At 39.3% G+C, this 19,278-nt stretch overlaps 1 protein-coding gene across 6 annotated transcripts in view; it reads right to left on the minus strand.

The window, feature by feature from the left end:
- The window catches only part of LOC106883543 (inhibitor of nuclear factor kappa-B kinase subunit epsilon), an 84,017-nt gene that overhangs the window by 62,149 nt on the left and 2,590 nt on the right, over positions 1-19,278 (minus strand). The window contains exon 1 of one of the 6 annotated variants that reach the window (XM_089350300.1): positions 9,668-9,924. The exons of 4 other annotated variants lie outside the window; for them this stretch is intronic. The gene's annotated coding sequence lies outside the window, so the exon portion shown is untranslated. Of the gene's footprint in view, positions 1-9,667; positions 9,925-19,278 lie in introns of those variants that run through there. One more of the 6 variants, XM_014934591.3, reaches the window with a different exon arrangement.

The raw sequence follows: 19,278 nt of genomic DNA on the forward strand, positions 1-19,278 counted from the left end.
ATATATATGTATATCAATATAAATATATGAAAGTCAATGAAGTTTCGTAAAAGAAGGTGATCATGTACATACTTTCTTGCTGTTGTGATTATAACACCTCATTGTAAACTATGTTCCTTGTTTTCCCTTGTGGAGCATATACAAATAGGTTTTTTGTTGCTGCCCACTCTTGAGCAGCCAACATACAGTTGTCCATGTGAGAAGCAGGGCTCTTCCAAGAGAAGACCAGCTACAGACAGTGTTTGACCCTGATATTTGTTTATGGACATGGCAAAAGTCACACGAAGGGGGAATTGTAGTCTTCTGAATGTAAAAGGAATGTCTGCTCCTGATGGAGTAAGAGGAATTCTTGGAATAAAGACGTCATCCCCTTTTGCACATCCAGAAAGAATGGTAGCCTCGATAACGTGTGGCATCATTTTCTAAATAATGCTCATCTGTTATATTCGGGTTAAAATGTCATCAACATCAAAAATATATGTATTTTCATGGGAGTTATGGCCGTTATGCAAAGAATATAATTTCCAAATTTCATAAAGATCCATTCAGTACTTTTGACGTAGTTTTGGATAAGAAAACAAATGACTAATGTGTGTGTTTGTGTGCATGTGTATGTGTGTGTGATGGGTGTATATATGTATAGATATCTGTATGCATGTATATATGTGTACATATTACATGTACATCTATATATATATATATACATCTACACATATGTATACATATACATGTATGTATAGATCTATATATATATACATATACGTGTACATCTATATGTATACATATACATCTCTCTTTCTCTCTCTCCTTCTCTCTCTCTCTCTGAAAGTATCTGTCATTACAGTATCGAAATGGTGTACATATACATGTATATGTATACATATACATCTCTCTCTCTCTCTCTCTTTCTGTCTCTCTCTGAAGGTATCTGTCACTACAGTATCGAAATGTGATTGTTTCAGTTAGTGGAATAGTTTCATTTTTAAAGTGAAAGTATTTGACATGAGTGTTTTTGTTTCACTTTTGACACGTAATACTTAAATAGTGGAGGAGATATTATGTTGCCGTGTGCTCGAACTCTGCAAGAAGTTAATAATTTTTTTTGACTAAAACACAACTGGAACCCTAAGTAAGGCATGTGTAAAATTTGAATGAAATTGGTTGCGTAGTTCTCGAGTTTTAGGGATTCACACAGACAGACAGACAGACAGACACACATTCTCATTTTTATATATATAGATGTAAAAATACAGAAGAAAATTCTTGCCCAAGGTGCTGCGGAGTGGGACGGAACCCAGAACCATTTAGTTGGGAGATAAACTTCAAACCGCATAGTCACAACTGCGCCTAAATACAATATTGGCTCAAGTTGTATCTTAACTCAGAAACGAGATTAAATCCTTGATTTCTTATTTAAAAACAGAGCCAAATGGGGTGAAATGCTGGCGGTGGTGCGACAGCGTTTCGTTTCGTTCCGCCTTACGAATTTTAATACAAATTCAGTCTAAATAGTTTAGGTTATGTCCCTTAGCACTTAAATCGATGGGGGTTATTTCCCTTGCACAGCACCGCATGACCTCGTTGTTGATAGGCTCTGAGGAAGTAAGAAATAACGATGATGTAAACAGATCTTACACACACACACACACACACGGCCTCGCTTGGTTCGGTGTGTGTATGTGTGCGTGTGGGTGGAGGCTTAAAAATTTTATATCTTAGCAATGGACCACGCATGTGTTACTTCCAGATCTTCAAAATCATAAAATGTGTTTCTGGAGAGAAAATATTGAAAAACATAAATATATGTGAGAGTAACAAAGAAACGAGGAAGGTGGTCGTGGGATGTGCTAGAAACAACAGCCAAATCTCCCTTAAATCACACACCTTTTCGTCTGAAAATATTTACATTTTTTTTTAAAAACAAAAGGGTGGTACTACTAAAGCAGCGCGGACTCGAACGCGCAGTCGCGCGTCCGCGCTAGCTAGTCTTGAGTGGTCGATCCTAACCCTAACCCTAACCCTGTCCCTAACCCTAACCCTAACCCTAACCCGCGTGTGCAAATGAATACGTGTTTAGCGTTAGGGTTAGGGTTAGGAATACGTTTAGGGTTAGGATCGACCACTCACAACTAGCTAGTGCGGACGCGCGACTGCGCGGCTTTAGTAGTACCCAAAAGGGCTTCTCCCATGGTTTTTAAGTGTGCAGTGCCAAAAATTTTTTTTACCAAAATCGCAAATTGGTCCCGAGTGAGGTGGTGAAGTAAAAAAAAAAAAAAAAAAAATCATAATTTTTCTTCATAAAAAGATGCTGTCCATCCCGCGTCATTTCAAAGGCCGTGGTGAAAGCATAATTGAAAATTCCTCTTCAAAACGGGAAAATTCCAATTTATGTAGGTGTCCTGATCTGAAAGTCTGTCCATTTTTCTTTATATATATAGTTCCTTGTAGCAGTTATATTTGCTTAATCTAATTTTTTTTTTGCTTCTCTCTCTCTGGTAATCTTTCTCAGAGAAACTGACCACAGCTTTATCTAAAAACTGCAAAGTTCTTGCTATTTCATTAGTTATTAAAATTTGTGATAATTCTACATCTTTTAGTCATCTCTTGTTTTCGTCAACACAGAGCTGTTTCATCTTCATGAGATTCTCATAAGATATTTCATCGCCAAGTAACTCTAAAACATCTTCCTCCCAAACCAAAAAATTCTTGAAGAACATTTTGTATTGGATCTTTAAAACCCAGCATGTCTAAAATGCAAACATGCAGTCGGGATATGTCATGTGAAAAGCATTGGTGATGGTGCCACATAAAAAGCACTGGTGATGGTGCCACGGTGCCACACAGAAGCACTGGTACTGGTGCCACATAAAAAGCACTAGTGGTGGTGCCATGTAAAAACCAGTGGCGCTGGTGTCATGTAAAAAAACACTGGTGATGGTGCCACATAAAAATCAATGGTGCCGGTGCCACAGAAAAAGCAATGGTGCCACAGAAAAAACACCTAGAACAGTCTGTTAAAAGTGGTTGGTGTTAGGAAAACCATGCCAAAACAGACAATGGAACCTGGTGCAGCTCCTGTCGAACTGTCCAACCCATGCCAGCATGGAAAATGGACATCAAATGGTGATGATGATTCTGGTAGGGGTTGTTTTCATTTTTCACCATGCTTCTATGAAATTCCTACCTAGTGTTAGTTTGTCTCAATAAGGTCTCTGAAGAGTAGCATCTGTAGGGTTCTGAATGAAATAGAAATGCCGAAAATATAAGCCCTTACAAGTTTCTAAAATATTCATTCATTTTTATACCCATTTTGTTCAAACAGACCAGATCCAGCCTTTCACACCCATCCTACAATGACATTTTATAAATAATATTCAGACCATTCAAATTGCAAAGCTATAAGATTATACATGATTAATTCAAAATGATATGAATAAATAAGCTTTACATTTCACAGAGTAATCTGAGCACTAAAAGGTTAAAGTATGCTTTTATGTCAAGTTACATATAAAAACAATTTAACATTAGACTGAAGAATTACTCAATACTTTTTAGTAGAGTACATCATCATCGTTTAACGTCCGCTTTCCCTGCTAGCATGGGTTGGACGATTTGACTGACGACTGGTGAACCAGATGGTTACACCAGACTCCAATCTGATCTGGCAGGATTTCTACAGCTAGATGCCCTTCCTAACGCCAACCACTCTGAGAGTGTAGTGGGTGCTTTTACATGCCACTGGCACGAGGGCCAGTCAGGCAGTACTGGCAATCTATTAAATTTTATAAGGAAAAATCTTTTCCTTGTAAAAGTTGATGTGTGTGTGTGTGAGCAAACGCACATGTAGAACACTGGATTTTAGCTTCACCTTTAACCTCAGATATTTGTAAAGATTTAGATATTGGAATGTGGGTTTGTTGAAGCATATCACTAACAACTTTGTCAGGAGTGCTACATTATTTTCCAGTGATAAATCTAGATACAGGCAAATAAAAAAATCGCTTTATCTAGAGTCACAATACAATGTCTGTTATGTGATCATAAGACCTGCTATAAAGAACAGCCAAATCTCACTCGAATCACACTATATCATCTCAAATAAGAACAAATACATTAGACAAGGCACTGTTGATACACACACAAACATGTTGGTCATGACTGGAATGTCTTCTAGTTCTTTTCAGTCAGGGCTGATCAAGGGTTAAGCAACAATAACAACACCACACTGACTGTTAAGACAATGAGAAAGAGCACTTCCACATAGTCGCCTGGCTTACTAGAAGTAGCAGCTAAATCTCCTTCAAATAACTTTTGACTATTAAAAAAAAGGAGCAGAATAGATATGCAAGGCAGTGAGCTGGCAGAATAGTATGGTGGACAAAATGCTAAGCAGTATTTCTACTGACTCTTTACATTATGAGTTCAAATCTGACCACGGTCAACTTTGCCTTTCATCACTTTTGAGGTCAATAAAATACAGTACCAGTCTAGTACTGGGGGTTGATGTAATGACCTTGCTCCCTCCCCTCAAAACTGACTTGAAACCTGCAATAAACCAACATCCCACTCAGTCGTTAAGTGTTTGGAGTGAAGACACACACACATACATATATGCCAGGGGCTTCCACACGGTTTCTGTCTACCAAATTTACTCAATGCATTGGTTGGCCTGGGGCAACTTTCCCAAGGTGCCACATGGTGGGCCTGAACCCAAAACCATGTGGTTGCAAAGCAAGCTTCTTAACTACACAGCTATGTCTGTGCAAAAGATTCAAAGATTCTTACAACGGAAGGTTAGGATTTAATGTTTTATGATTTCAGCACAAGGCTAGCAATTTTAAAGGGAGGATTGTGATCGATGCCAGGTCTGCCGAACTGGCTCCTGTGCTGGTGGGACGTAAAAAGCACCAACTGAATGTAGTCAATGCTAGTAACCCCAGACTGGCTCCCATGCCGGTGGCATGTAAAAATCACCATCCGAACATGGTCAATGCCAGGTCTACCTGACTGGCTCTCATGCTGGTGGCACATAAGAAGCACCAACTGATCATGGCTGATGCCAGTACTCCCTCCCCAACTGGCTCCGGTGGCATGTAAAAAGCACCATACGAACGTGATCGATGCCAGGCCCGCCTGATTGGCTCCTGTGCCGGTGGCACATAAAAAAGCATCCACTACACTCTCGGAGTGGTTGGCATTAGGAAGGGCATCCAGCTGTAGAAACATTGCCAGATCAGTTTGGAACCTGGTGCAGCCGCTGGCTCACCAGACCTCAGTCAAACCGTCCAACACATGCCAGCATGGAAAACAGACGTTAAACGATGATGATGATGGCCTTAGTCAACACTATGAATTCTTGTACTCAATAGGTACCTTACTTCATTGACCCTGAAAACACAAAAGGCAAAGTTGACCTAGGTAGGGTTTGAACACTGAATGTAAAGAGGCAGAATTACCGTATTTTAACGTGTATAAGGAACCCTCTAATTTTGGGGGCTTAAAATTTGGAAAAATGGTTTTGTAAGGGATTATACTATCCACATAGAAGAAACTCCCATATATTTTTAACCTAATTTTTGACAAAAATGGATTCCTTATACACGTTAAAATACGGTAATACTGCCAGCTATTTGTCTGATGCTACAACAATTCTGAATGATATGGTCTAAAGATGAACACATTAAACAATGTAGTCTCAGGTGGATTTGTATGAAAAGAGTTTTAAACTTGTTATAATTGCATTTGCTTCATGATTATCATTTAAAATATCACTCAATCACTATACTGAATTAGATGTAATAAATGATCATATTTTAAAGATCACTGCCTCACCCGGGCAGTGGAGTTTTTTTTTAAGGCGGTGCTCCAGCATGACCGCAGTCAAATGACTGAAACAAGCAAAAGAATAAAAGAATTGTACAAACACATACACACATATATACATATACAATGGGCTTCTTTCAGTTTCTGTCCACCATATCCACTCGCAAGGCTTTGGTTGGCCCAAGGCAATAGTAGTAGACACTTGCCCAAGGTGTCACACAGTGGGACTGAACCCAGAACCATGTGATTGAGAGAAGCAATCTTCTTACCACACAGTCACTCCTGCACCTATATATATATATATATATATATATATATATATATATATATATGGTGGTCAATGAGGAAACTTGGGATAGAAGAATGGTTAGTGAGAGCTGTGCGAGCCATGTACAGAGATGCTGCCAGTAAGGTGAGGGTGGGAAATGAGTACACCAATGAATTCCGGGTAGAGGTAGGGGTCCACCAAGGTTCCGTCCTCAGCCCCCTCTTATTTATCATAGTCTTCCAGGCAATCACAGAGGAGTTCAAGACAGGTTGCCCCTGGGAGCTCCTCTATGCTGATGACCTTGCCCTAATTGCGGAGTCACTATCAGAACTAGAGGAGAAGTTTCAGGTGTGGAAGCAAGGTCTAGAATTGAAGGGCCTTAGAGTCAACCTAGCTAAAACCAAAATCCTAATAAGTAGGAAGGTAGATAAAACACAAACCCCTTCAGGTAGATGGCCCTGCTCAGTATGTAGAAAAGGAGTAGGTAGTAACTCTATAAGATGTACCCGGTGCAAGCTATGGACACATAAGAGGTGCAGCAACATCAAAGGCAGGTTAACTAGCAAGTTAGTTTTTGTTTGTGGCAGATGTTCAGGTGCAATAAAGACTGTAAACAAACAGGAAACAACTTCTATCTCATTCCAGGGTGAAAAACTAGAGGTAGTCGATAGCTTCCGCTATCTGGGCGACCAAGTTAGTAGTGGGGGTGGGTGCGCTGAAAGTGTAGCTGCTAGAATAAGAATAGCCTGGGCAAAGTTTAGAGAGCTCTTACCCCTGCTGGCGACAAAGGGACTCTCACTCAGAGTAAAAGGCAGACTGTATGACGCATGCGTACGAACAGCCATGCTACATGGCAGTGAAACATGGGCTGTAACTGCTGAGGACATACGTAAGCTCGCAAGGAATGAAGCCAGTATGCTCCGTTGGATGTGTAATGTCAATTTGAATACCCGTCAGAGTGTAAGTATCTTGAGGGAAAAGCTGAACATTAGAAGCATTAGTTGTGGTGTGCAAGAGAGACGATTGCGCTGGTATGGACATGTGGTGAGAATGGATGAGGATAGCTGCGTGAAAAAGTGCCACACCCTAACAGTTGAGGGAACCCGTGGAAGAGGTAGGCCCAGGAAGACCTGGGCTGAGGTGGTGAGGCAAGACCTTCGTACATTGGGCCTCACCGAGGCGATGACTACTGACCGAGACCTTTGGAAATGTGCTGTGCGTGAGAAGACCCGGCAAGCCAAGTAAGATCGTTGCCAGTGCCCCTGGACTGGCTCTTGTGCGGGTGGCACATGAGATGCACCATTTTGAGCGTGGCCGTTGCCAGTACCACCTGACTGGCTCCCGTAGGATTTTCGAGTGAGATCGTTGCCAGTGCCCCTGGACTGGCTTGTGCGGGTGGCACATAAAAGACACCATTTCGAGCGTGGCCGTTTTCGTGTGGGTGACACGTAAAAGCACCCACTACACTCTCTGAGTGGTTGGCGTTAGGAAGGGCATCCAGCTGTAGAAACTCTGCCAAATTAGATTGGAGCCTGGTGTTGCCATCCGGTTTCACCAGTCCTCAGTCAAATCGTACAACCCATGCTAGCATGGAAAGCGGACGTTAAACGATGATGATGATGATGATGATGATATATATATATATATATATATATATATATATATATCATCATCATCATCATCATCATCATCAATCATTGTCGTTTAACGTCTGCTTTCCATGCTAGCATGGGTTAGACGATTTGACTGAGGACTGGTGAAACCGGATGGCAACACCAGGCTCCAATCTAATTTGGCAGAGTTTCTACAGCTGGATGCCCTTCCTAACGCCAACCACTCAGAGAGTGTTTATACACAATATAAAACAATATATATCTTGAAATGATTTAATTAAAAATAAGGTTGGTGATCACATTTATTTATGGCCCATTATATAATGATTTAAAATCCAACTGAAGCTCAACTTCCTTTTATCTTTCTAGGGTCGATAAACAATATTATGCTGTAATATCCTGAGTTAGTTTATTTCATTTATATTCATACGTATGTACACATACACACAAAACACTTTAACCTCAGGGTAAGTATCAACCCATCTAGAACAAAGTATGCCTAAACAGGGACTCTTGGAGAAAGAATACAGCTTCGTTAGTCATATGCTAAAGATATAGCAGATTCTGATATTTGGGACGATGAAACTGTACAAGACCTTCTTAAAATAAATTCAAAGGGTGACTGATTGTGTAAAAGATGATGCAGAGATCCAGACGCCTTTTTCTTTTCGCCTTCCCAGCAAGTGAGTGATTCTAAAGCTTTTATCAGAAAATGAAAACACACCTACACAGATTTGTGGTATTGAGCCAAAGTAAGAAATCAAGATGGTGGAATACCATACAAAATGCTTTGTAGTGTCCAATCACAACCTTTTCATATCCTACGTTTAAAACCTACCATTTGTCCCTCTAAGTACCAGTTATGTATAGGGGTTGATGCAAGGAACTCTTCCTTATAATTCATGGCTTGTGATAGTGTAAAAAATCATTATCAATATTAACAAGGCAGGTTAACAACAATGTCGGACAGTGTTTACGTTCTCCCCTCCCATCTCCTTATCTTCCTATTTCGAACTCCAGAAGATTTATTTTCATTTCTTATTTTTCTGCTGATGGTAAAATAATCACCAGCAACATATTGATATTTAACCAATAAAATATATATTGGTTCTGTAAGATATCTGGCCTCGTATCTACAGAACTAACGAGGTAACATGTACATGGTTGCTTAGCCCTGCTAAAATCTGTCCCAAATGACACACCTGCCATCTAAAAGAACACAAGACAAACTACAAAGACAACTTTATCACATGGTCGTCAAAAACATTAATCATAGAGTCACGCCAGGCAAAATGCTTAGTGGTATTTCGTTTGTCTTTACGTTCTGAGTTCAAATTCCGCCGAGGTCGACTTTGCCTTTCATCCTTTCGGAGTCGATAAATTATGTACCAGTCGCGTACTAGGGCCGATCTAATCAACTAGCCCCATCCCCCAAAATTTCAGGCCTTGTGCCTAAAGTAGTATTAATTATTGTGTTGAACTCTTTGAACTGGAGAAAACACTTGAAATTATAATTAATCATTTTCATAATTTATAGAGATATATAATTTTAAATAGAAAGAAAGGAATCATGTGTTTGACTTAAAGAGATATCCTGTCTCAATAACCAATTACTATTATGAGTATTATTAATTGTATTGTTATTAGCACAATTGACACGTTGGTGTCTGTCAAGGACACAGTTGTTTGTTTATTATGTTGAGATATAAGTATCAAAGAATGATACCAATATTGTAATCATTACAGAAATAGCAAAACATTACTTCTATGCTGTTTAATATAGAAACAAACAATAAATAAATAAATAAAACACTCTTCAGATAAGTACACTACTTATATGATATTAACTTATAAATCTAGGGAAAACCCAACAAAAAAACAAAACAAAACAAAAAAAACTGTAAACAAATTATTGTCTGGCAACTAAAAATTATGTAATTCATTAATATATTTAAACATATACCTGATGAAAGTAGATCTCTTGAACATGGAACTGAAATAAGAGTTTTCTAATCGTTTGATGCATTCACAATGTTCAGGTGAAACTGCAGCAATTTACATTCATAGAGAGAGAGCGAGAGAGAGAGAGAAAATTACAGTTTTATAGGAAATGTATTTTTAGTTATATGGAAAAAAAAACAGCAACAAAAATAACTAAGATTCTATTGTATAAGAGTGAAACGAAATTTTTATGTGGTCGGGTTTCAATGACCTACTTATGTCACAATCATCGAAGGTTGCAGTATACAGTCAATGAAATTTTTTCCGAATATTCTAATCTTTCTTACTCATCATCAGTCAAATTTTCCAGATTTATTTGGTGAGGAAAGCAAATAAGAGAGACTTATAGTTTATTGAAATTGGAGGTATATTCATAATAAAATGGAGAAAAAAATGTATGCAACTTTAGTTAAATTTTAATAAGATTGTGACCTGCTCCAACAAGTTCAAACAACTTGTTTTTCAACTGTACTATATTCAAGGGCAAGACTTGTGCACAATTAGTTGTGTGAAATTCGTAAACAAATTTACAGAAATTATGATTAAGCGTTACTTGAATATTCTGCTTTGAACCAGTGAAAACTGAAGTGGGTGTTGTACTGAAGTATTTGTTTATTTTGATAGGGAATATATTATCACAGAAATGGCCCGCATCAAACAGTTATGCACAACCATGTTTTGTCTCTCCACAAACTATATCAATGAGTATACAATGGCACAAACTAGGAAATTACTAACCCATGGCTAAGAAATGATATGCTATCTGCAGAGATCTTTTATAATTGTCAATGTCACTCCCAATGATCATAAAAATTTATTTTACACGTAAACTTTTTCTTTTGAATAGGAAATGCAACTTTCTCAAGGGATCATTTAAATTGTCTCATTAAAGACATCTCGTGTATTTATTCATTTTTACCTGTTGTTGTTTTTGTTCCATGCTAATATGTATTAGACAAATATATTAACGAGGCATCGTTTTACAGACAGATGCCCTTCATGTTGCTAACTCTTGCCTGTTTATCAAGTAAGGGAATTGTTATTCCACATCAAAACCAGTAGACAATTTGTTGATGGGAAATGAAGTCACTACATACAGCTCAGTTATTTTTGAAGAAGCACAAATGTAAACACACACGCATGCACACACGTATTACATACATATATGTATATGTTACATACATATATATGTATATGTCAAGATTTGTGACCTAGTGGTTAGGGTGTTGCACTCATGATCACAAGACCACGGTTTCACTTCCTGGATCAGGCAGTGCATTGTGTTCTTGAACAAAACACTTTATTTCATGTTGCTTTGCGATCACTCTGACATCTGATGTGTAACACACTATGCACCTGTACAGGTAATGTCAATTTGATGGATCGAGTGCGTTAATGTACAGCATAAACAAGAGGTTGTGCAATCCCCATCGATTGTTTATAACAGGAGAGTCCACTGCATATGTGTGTGTCTGTGGGTATCTTAATAATACTAAAACTCTGGAGATGTTTATTTGTAATCGAAATATCTCAGAAATAATATATTTTATCTTAATTGTTTGCATATTTGTTTTCATACTTAACTTTGGCAGTGCAGTACAAATTTTTGTGATATTTGGACCTCTATTCATTAATGAAAACGATGGATCTTTTTTAAAACGGGGGCCACATTTTTCATTAACGAAACACTTTGAAACTTGGAACACTGGTAGAATGGGTCATATAAAACATCTTTTTCTCTTAAAAAAAAAGAAATCTATAAATTATTCCATGTTAAAGTTGTCGTATTTCTGTAATTTCAACCAATCACTGACGTCCATTCAGCCGATATACATTAAGTGCCAACTACATAAACAAACGATTCTGAAACAATTAATCCTAACCCTAACCCTAACTCTAACCCTAACCCTAGGGTTAGGGTTAGGGTTAAAGCAAATTTAAAATGAAAAAAGCAAATAAAACGAAGAATCGTTTGTTTATGTAGTCGACACTTAATGTATATCGACTGAATGGACGTCAGTGATTGGTTGAAATTATCGAAATAAGACAATTTTTTACATGAAATAAATTCGAATACAAAAATATTTTTCTGTTCTATAACACAAAATAGATAAGTATACGAAGTTTGAAAGTCTTTCGGTACCAAAAACACTACGTAAAACATTAATGAAAAATGTGGCCCACGTTTTTAAAAAGATCCAAAACGATTAAGCACAATTTTTGTTTGTTATTTCTTGAAAAAAAAACATGACTTCTGCAACGTCAACACACATACACATATACAGAATATACACACATATAATGAATGTCATGGTGTGTCAAACAACACAAACACACGTCCGCTATCTGTGACATATACACACACATAGTCTTTGGGCTCTCTAAGGGGGAAAAAAAACGTTAACTTTTTGACACACACAATATTTTAATAATTTAGAAATATTTTTAACTGAATGTGATTTCAAAAATGTAAGTTGTTTGTACAGTAAGGGGTGTGTTGTCATGTTTACGTACATACATCAATATATATGTGTATATCTTTTTTGTATGTGCGTGTGCCTGTGTGAGAGAAAGAGAGAGAGAGAGAGAGAGAGAGAGAGAGAGAGAGAGAGTGAGTGAGTGAACGTGTGTGTTCTCATGTATGTGTAAGTGGCACTCTGTCTCTCTCTCTCTCTCAAACACACACGTCCATTTCATATATATGTTCATACATCTTTCACTTCCTCCTCTCTTTCACTTTAAAACAAAAGTAAATAAATAAAAAAGTTTTTCAGAAATTAACGAACAAAACCAGCTGATCTGGATGACAGTTCTGAGAGTCAAAGCGAAAGATCACCCCAAGGGAATACCGTTACAAATTTTTTTTCGAGTGCATTCAACTTATCTCAGCTCCAAAGATTTGGCTGCTATTTCTAGCATGCCCTGCTACCACATAACAGCTATTTGCGATAAAGGAACTGAAATACCTGCTACGTGGTAGTAGGGCGTGCAAGAAATAGCAGCCAAATCTTTCCTTTTCCGGGGAAAGGAGCTGTTAATGCATGATTTCGATGTCACATTCTTTGGAAGCATGCAAAATAACCTGGAAAAGAAAAAAAAAACCCCACAAAACAAAACTCCGTTGCTGGGTAACTCAGACTTTCTAGGTGACCCAACAGGGGCACAGGTAGTCTAGTACATACATACACACATATATATATATATATATAAAATTTATAAATTATATAAGAGGCGCAGGAGTGGCTATGTGGTAAGTAGCTTGCTTACCAACCACATGGTTCCGGGTTCAGTCCCACTGCGTTGCACCTTGGGCAAGTGTCTTCTACTATAGCCTCAGGCCGACCAAAGCCTTGTGAGTGAAATTGGTAGACGGAAACTGAACTTGCTGTGGTGTTTGCGTACGAGTAGATGTAATCGCCTTACCTCGGTTTTCCTTTCCTCGACTGCGAGTCCGTCTTGCGGTATCCGATCCTTGAAGCTTGCCCCTACCCAAAGTACACCAGGAATAGCAGCTGCTTCTCCCAAACCTAGACCGTCGCTTAACACGTCTTGTCCTGACCGCAGCCCCGTTCGAAAAGGGCACGAATGCCGATCGAGGCTCCCTCTTCCCCTTTTCCTCTTCCGGTCGACTCGCCCTTCCGGTCAGCCTCCCCAGACACTGACGTCATACCACACGCCACCCTGATCTTAAAGATTACGTTCACCCCTACTCCAATTTGAAGTCCGCCATCCAACCGGGCGGGCGCCCTACACGTCGAGATCTTCTCAAGCTAGGTGGCTCGTTTCCATCGCACTCTTCATCCGACGAAGTGGCTATCCTGCGCAGATCCAGCACGTGACGCGGCATTCCATCCACAGATACATTGTTTCTGGAATTGACCGCTGTCACTGTTCCCCTGCCCCATTGTGATGTGCAGCGTGCCTTCGGCGGCTTGACCCAAACTTCCTCCCCTACTTTCACGCCGGCGGGTCCCTTCTCTTCCTCGCAGAACTCCGGCGTCTTACAGGGATGCCTCCATTCATATTTGAACACCGCTCTGTGCGGCACAGACTCTTCCGCTTGTCCGGATCGGGGAGACATATTGTACCAGTAGACCGCTTCCAGGGGCGAAATGTGCCCCCTTTCAGCCATGGCCTTGATCGTCCGATGGTGCCTCTCAACGATTCCGTTGCCACTCGGTCTATACGCCGCTCTAAATAATCGTCGCACCTTCCACCGGTCAAGCATCTCTCCCAACGCTTCCGAACGAAACGCCGCCCCGTTGTCCATTAGCAGTTCTTCCACAGGACCCCTCTCCAAGAATATCCCGTTCAGAATGCGGCCAATCTTGCTGGTAATTACTGTTCCTACCCAGCCGACCACGGTGGCCGAATCCGTCCGGATCTCGATCGAGTGCAGTCCCCATCTCAGGGCCCTTTCAGCACCGCATCTAGTTCGGCGACATTGATGTGGTTGAAGTCGTCCGCTTTCCGTAGCCAGGCCGCATCCTCCACCTCAGCACCTTCGATCTCTAACACAACCCCTATCACTATACTGCTAGCATCACACCAAACCTAGACCGTCGCTTAACACGTCTTGTCCTGACCGCAGCCCCGTTCGAAAAGGGCACGAATGCCGATCGAGGCTCCCTCTGCCGTTTTTCCCCTTCCGGTCAGCCTCCCCAGACACTGACGTCATACCACACTTGCATATTACATTTCATCTCCCCCAAATACCACTTGTCTCTCATCCACTCATTAGTTTTGCTGTCTTCTCCAAACCCAAAATATTTGGTAAATTCTTACTATTACCTGTCTCACAAGATGTGAGCATAGTTGTAAGAATTTAATGAGGAGGGATAGGTTTTTTTTTTTTTTTTGGACAAAATATTCTTTCGCAGAAGAAAACAACCACCCAAGTCCTTACCCTTTTTTCTACTCCATAAGGAATCCTTCTGACAAAATCCACAGACTGCTGGAACTCATCAAAATATATTCTAAACATTCCTAGAAGTCAACATAAAATCATTTAACAAGAAAACCTTTCATATGAATGGTTTTACAAACCACATTTATGCCGAAAATACTAATTTCCTTAACATATAGCAAATGATGCCGTGTCCACAGGCAACCACACTTATTGTAATCACAAGTGATATATTAAATGTTGCAGAAGTACATCACTTGAAAATAATATTTGCAGCAATAAATAAATACCACAGCGAAGGTTATTTGGCATAACTACAGATATGTGCCCCACCGACTTTGTTGCCTGATTTTTTTCCCTCATAACTTTCAGGAAAAAAGGTATATTTTAATGAAAATGTATACAAATGCCTTTCAAACAGCATAGATTACGATTAAAAAGAAATTTGTGGGAGGAAATTTTTTTCCGAGGGTGTAGGGAGAGGAGTTTCGGATCAAGAAGACCACGTAAGTTGGAATTTCTCCGTTTTGAAGAATTGGAAAAATCTCTGTCGAAACTGAGAAATTCCAATATATGTGGTCTTCCTAATCAGAAACTCCTCTCCCCACACCCTCGGAAAAAAATTTCCCCACAAATTTCTTTATAATCGTAATCTATGCCGTTTGAAAAGTATTTGTGTAAACTTTCATGAAAAGATACCCATTTTCCCCTAAGTTATGAGGGGGAAAAGTCGGGTCGAGTGAATTTTCCGAAACTTTTCTCCCCATCTCCTCGGAAAATTCTTTCCCATAAATTCCTATATCCTCTGAATCTACAGCATCTAAGCGGTATTTGCTGAAATTTTCGTTAAAATATATCCATTTTTCTGGAAGTTATGAGGCAACAAAATCGGAGGGGTACACATCTGTAGTTACGCCGGCTATTCCATGACCTGTGACTTGATGTATGCTTGCAAATACAGTTACATGTGATTTCTATATTCTTACCAGGCTGATGAAGTGTGAACAAGCTATTGATGGAAAGAAGTGACGCTGTTGCAGCATATTTTTTTACTTGCAATATACGAACTGGTTCGTTCTTTGAAAGAAGCCAGATTAGCCAACTGAAAATTATTGAGTGCTTCTTCGTTTCCAGGATTCCACGTGAAAGTATTTACCATGGAAAAAGCAGTTGAGGTGCAGGCAAAAACTGGGAGTGTTTTTTTCCAATGAAATGAAACCATTAAGGAACAAAAGTAAATAATGACGGTAGATACTATAAAGCACCCAAGACAGGCCCAACAAATGTTTTGATTAGATTCTTAAGTAACATGAGCAAACAGGTAAAACATGGCAAGTAACTACTCACGTGTATCGAATGTTAACAGCAAATACACGAGATACAATTACTTACCAGGAAGAATTATGGCCTTTTGTGGGTTTTAACTTGTAAGTGGTGAAGATTTAAAACTGAATAAAGACCAGTATCATATATAAAGATTCTTAAGGTGTACCTGAAGAGTTTGCCACAAGAAATTGTCGATGCGCATATTTCCCCATGAAGAACTATTAATTAATTCTTTGGCATACACTCACAGCGTTTACGAAAGTTAAAAACCCACGCAAAAAATTCACTTTCGCATTCGTAAACTCTTTCTTCAACACCCACAAGGAAATTACTTTCATTTTCAAGTATCGCTGGAAACAAAGTGAGTGTTGAAAGAAATAACATGCAGGCTGATGTAATCTTCTACTGCATGAACATGTGAGAGACTGGGTTCAGCAATTGTGATTATATATTTGTCAATCTAATTTATTCTATAACTAACCAAAATTATATTTCAATTTTTAGGTATATATTTTTCATGCTACACGCAGATATTATGTTTCAGCCTTTTAGTTTTTCTGTTACTTTCATTGCTTTTCTATTTTATCGTTGTCGCTGCCCTTTTATTTTCATTTATGTCGCCTTTTAACTTCACATGTTTTTCACCCGAACCATTATCTACTGTGTTATCTATGTTGTGCCCTCAAAATTCAATAAGCCTGTCTTATTGGAAATACCTCAAAAACATCTACAGGGAGATTTTTGGCTGTTAGTTTTTTTTTTAAATATCATTGTCCAAGACCCCTTTATTTGAAGAGACCAGAAATTGAAAGAAGAGAGCGAAAAGGACAGCGAGAAAGAAAGTAAAAGATGTACGTATATATGAAATGGACGTGTGCGTGTGCGCGTGAGAGAGAGAGAGAGAGAGAGAGAGAGAGAGAGAGAGTGAGTGAAGATGTGTGTCGTGATGACTGTTGTCTTTTAAGGTACACACACATAGAAAATGTGTCGTCAACGTATAAAATGTTTACGATACTCTTTTACTTGTTTTAGTCATTTGATTGCGGTCATGCTGGAGTACCGCCTTTAGTCGAGCAAATCGACCCCAGGACTTATTCTTTGTAAGCCTAGTACTTATTCTATCGTTCCATTTTGCCGAACCACTAGGTGACGGAGACGTAAGCACACCACAATCGGTTGTCAAGCGATGTTGGGGGGGAGGGGGCAAACAGAAGACACACATACATATATACATCCGTCTATCCTCAACTGTCTCAGGAACTGACAAACCTAGTTCTCTCTACTGTAGAAGAGCTTCATCCACTTCCCTGTTGGAACTAGTTCATGTTGAAAAGGAGATGTTGCCTAACGAAGGGAAGAAAGCTGCCTGGTCGCTGGACTCCGGAGAGAAACCGACACTGACCAAGCATTAGAGTTCCCTGAAGATTAGGTTGTCAAAACATTGGAGAAACGACGAGAATTTATAAGGGACTAACTCTGAGAAAATACAATAACTTAGGAATTGACAAGTAATTCCAAAATATAAAAGAACCTTGGCCGGGCTCAATTGCCTAGTTGCTCAAGGTTAGCCATGTTGGATTGAAAGATGGGCTTGAAAGCGCGGTCAGAATGATGAGAGGAAGGAAGGAATATCGTCCTCGCAGTTGCAAGGACCTTATTAGGAGGGCCCTCCAAACAAGCATCATCAAGATATCAGACATTCAAGTTCAGGTCAACTCCCATCTTCGTAACGTTATTAAATGTCAGTGCAAATAAAGTAGGTCCGAGCGGGCCGCGAAATTTTTTTTCCAATGAGTTCTAGATCCCAGTTAAAGACATCATTTGCATACAGCCAATCAGAGCTCATCTTGACCTTGTCGTCAAGGTTATGTCTGACAAGTATAGATATCGGATTTTGTTAGGGCCTCATATCGTAAAGATGTGGGTAGAGGGTGATGTGCTAGCAACCCTCCCCCCTTACTGTTTTACAAAGTAAACAACAACACAAATAATTACGCAGAGGTAGCCATGGTAAGAACAAGAACAACAAGCATTATTAAAAGAGAAAAGAAGCATGGTCATTCCTTACCCAAGTGACCTTATCTTATCGCCCAACACTTGTTATGCGCTCATAAATTAGTTTGATAGTTGAGCTCTGATTGGCTGTATGCAAATGAGTTCATCACTGGGGGTCCGGAACTCTCGTGGGAAAAAGATTTCGCGAGCGGGTCGTCCTATTGGACCCCAGAGGTAGATGAGACGTGGCCAGCAAAGGAGAGGTAAGAGGGCTCCCGATTAGCTTGCCAAGTAAAGTTGTAGAGATTTGGGACACTCTTAGTGCATGGAGGATGACATTCCGGCTGATGGAACTGAATGCATTCTTGAGACCTGGATACTGATATTCAACCAAGTCGGCCATGGCAGGATCTGAACTCAGAATACATTATTTACAGTTCTGCCAATCCACTGCCCTAGACTGGTACTTTTATCATCGACCCCGAAAATTGGTCACAAAGGATTTTAACACAGAGCACAGAGAATGGTAACAAATATCTTGAGGTTGCTCTCTCTCTCTCTCCGACACTCTAACGACTATACTAATTTATTACTTAATTGCTGGGTTAATCTCAGTTGATTGACGTGTTTCAACTCACTATAATTACATAGGATAGCCCCTATTGTACTTTTCAAGTAAGATTGCCGGTGATTTTAATGCTTTATTATTTTTTTAAAGGGTAAAGTGCGAGGGAATACAATTTACAAAAAGAAATGCGTAACAGAATTTTTTAAATAAAAACCGAGGGTAATCTTTTGTTTGAAGTATCGAGAAAGTTAGAAATCGAATTTGTTGACAAAGACTTGATAATAAAATGAGGCTGAAAGAAATTTTCAAACTGAAAGCCTATTTCGAAAATCTTTATGTATTGAAGAAATGGCTGGACCTTTCGGATCGCATACTTCGTGAGAATTGTACAAAAGGACGTGATTAACACTGTTGATCTAACTGAAAGGAATTACCATATTTTAACGTGTATAAGAAACCCTTTTTTATAAAAAATTTAGGTTAAAAAAATATACATGGATAGTATTATAATCCTTTACAAAACCCTTTTTCCAAATTTTAAGCCTCCTAAATTAGGGGGTTCCTTATACACTTTAAAATACGGTATTTCTTGAGTGTTATTTGCAATGTAATGTTCGATAATGAAAGTAACAAGTTTCTATCATCTCTGAGATTAATAAATTAGTGTGGTTCTGTGAGCCGATGTGTTTGGTGAATCACCAGACATTCTCAACTGGAAAAGTTTGGAGGTGTTATATATATCATACGACTGCGACCATACTAAGGCACAGCCTCGAAG

The sequence above is a fragment of the Octopus bimaculoides genome, chromosome 4 (assembly GCF_046866305.1).
Source record: "Octopus bimaculoides isolate indiv1 chromosome 4, ASM4686630v1, whole genome shotgun sequence".
NCBI classification, from domain to species: domain Eukaryota; kingdom Metazoa; phylum Mollusca; class Cephalopoda; order Octopoda; family Octopodidae; genus Octopus; species Octopus bimaculoides.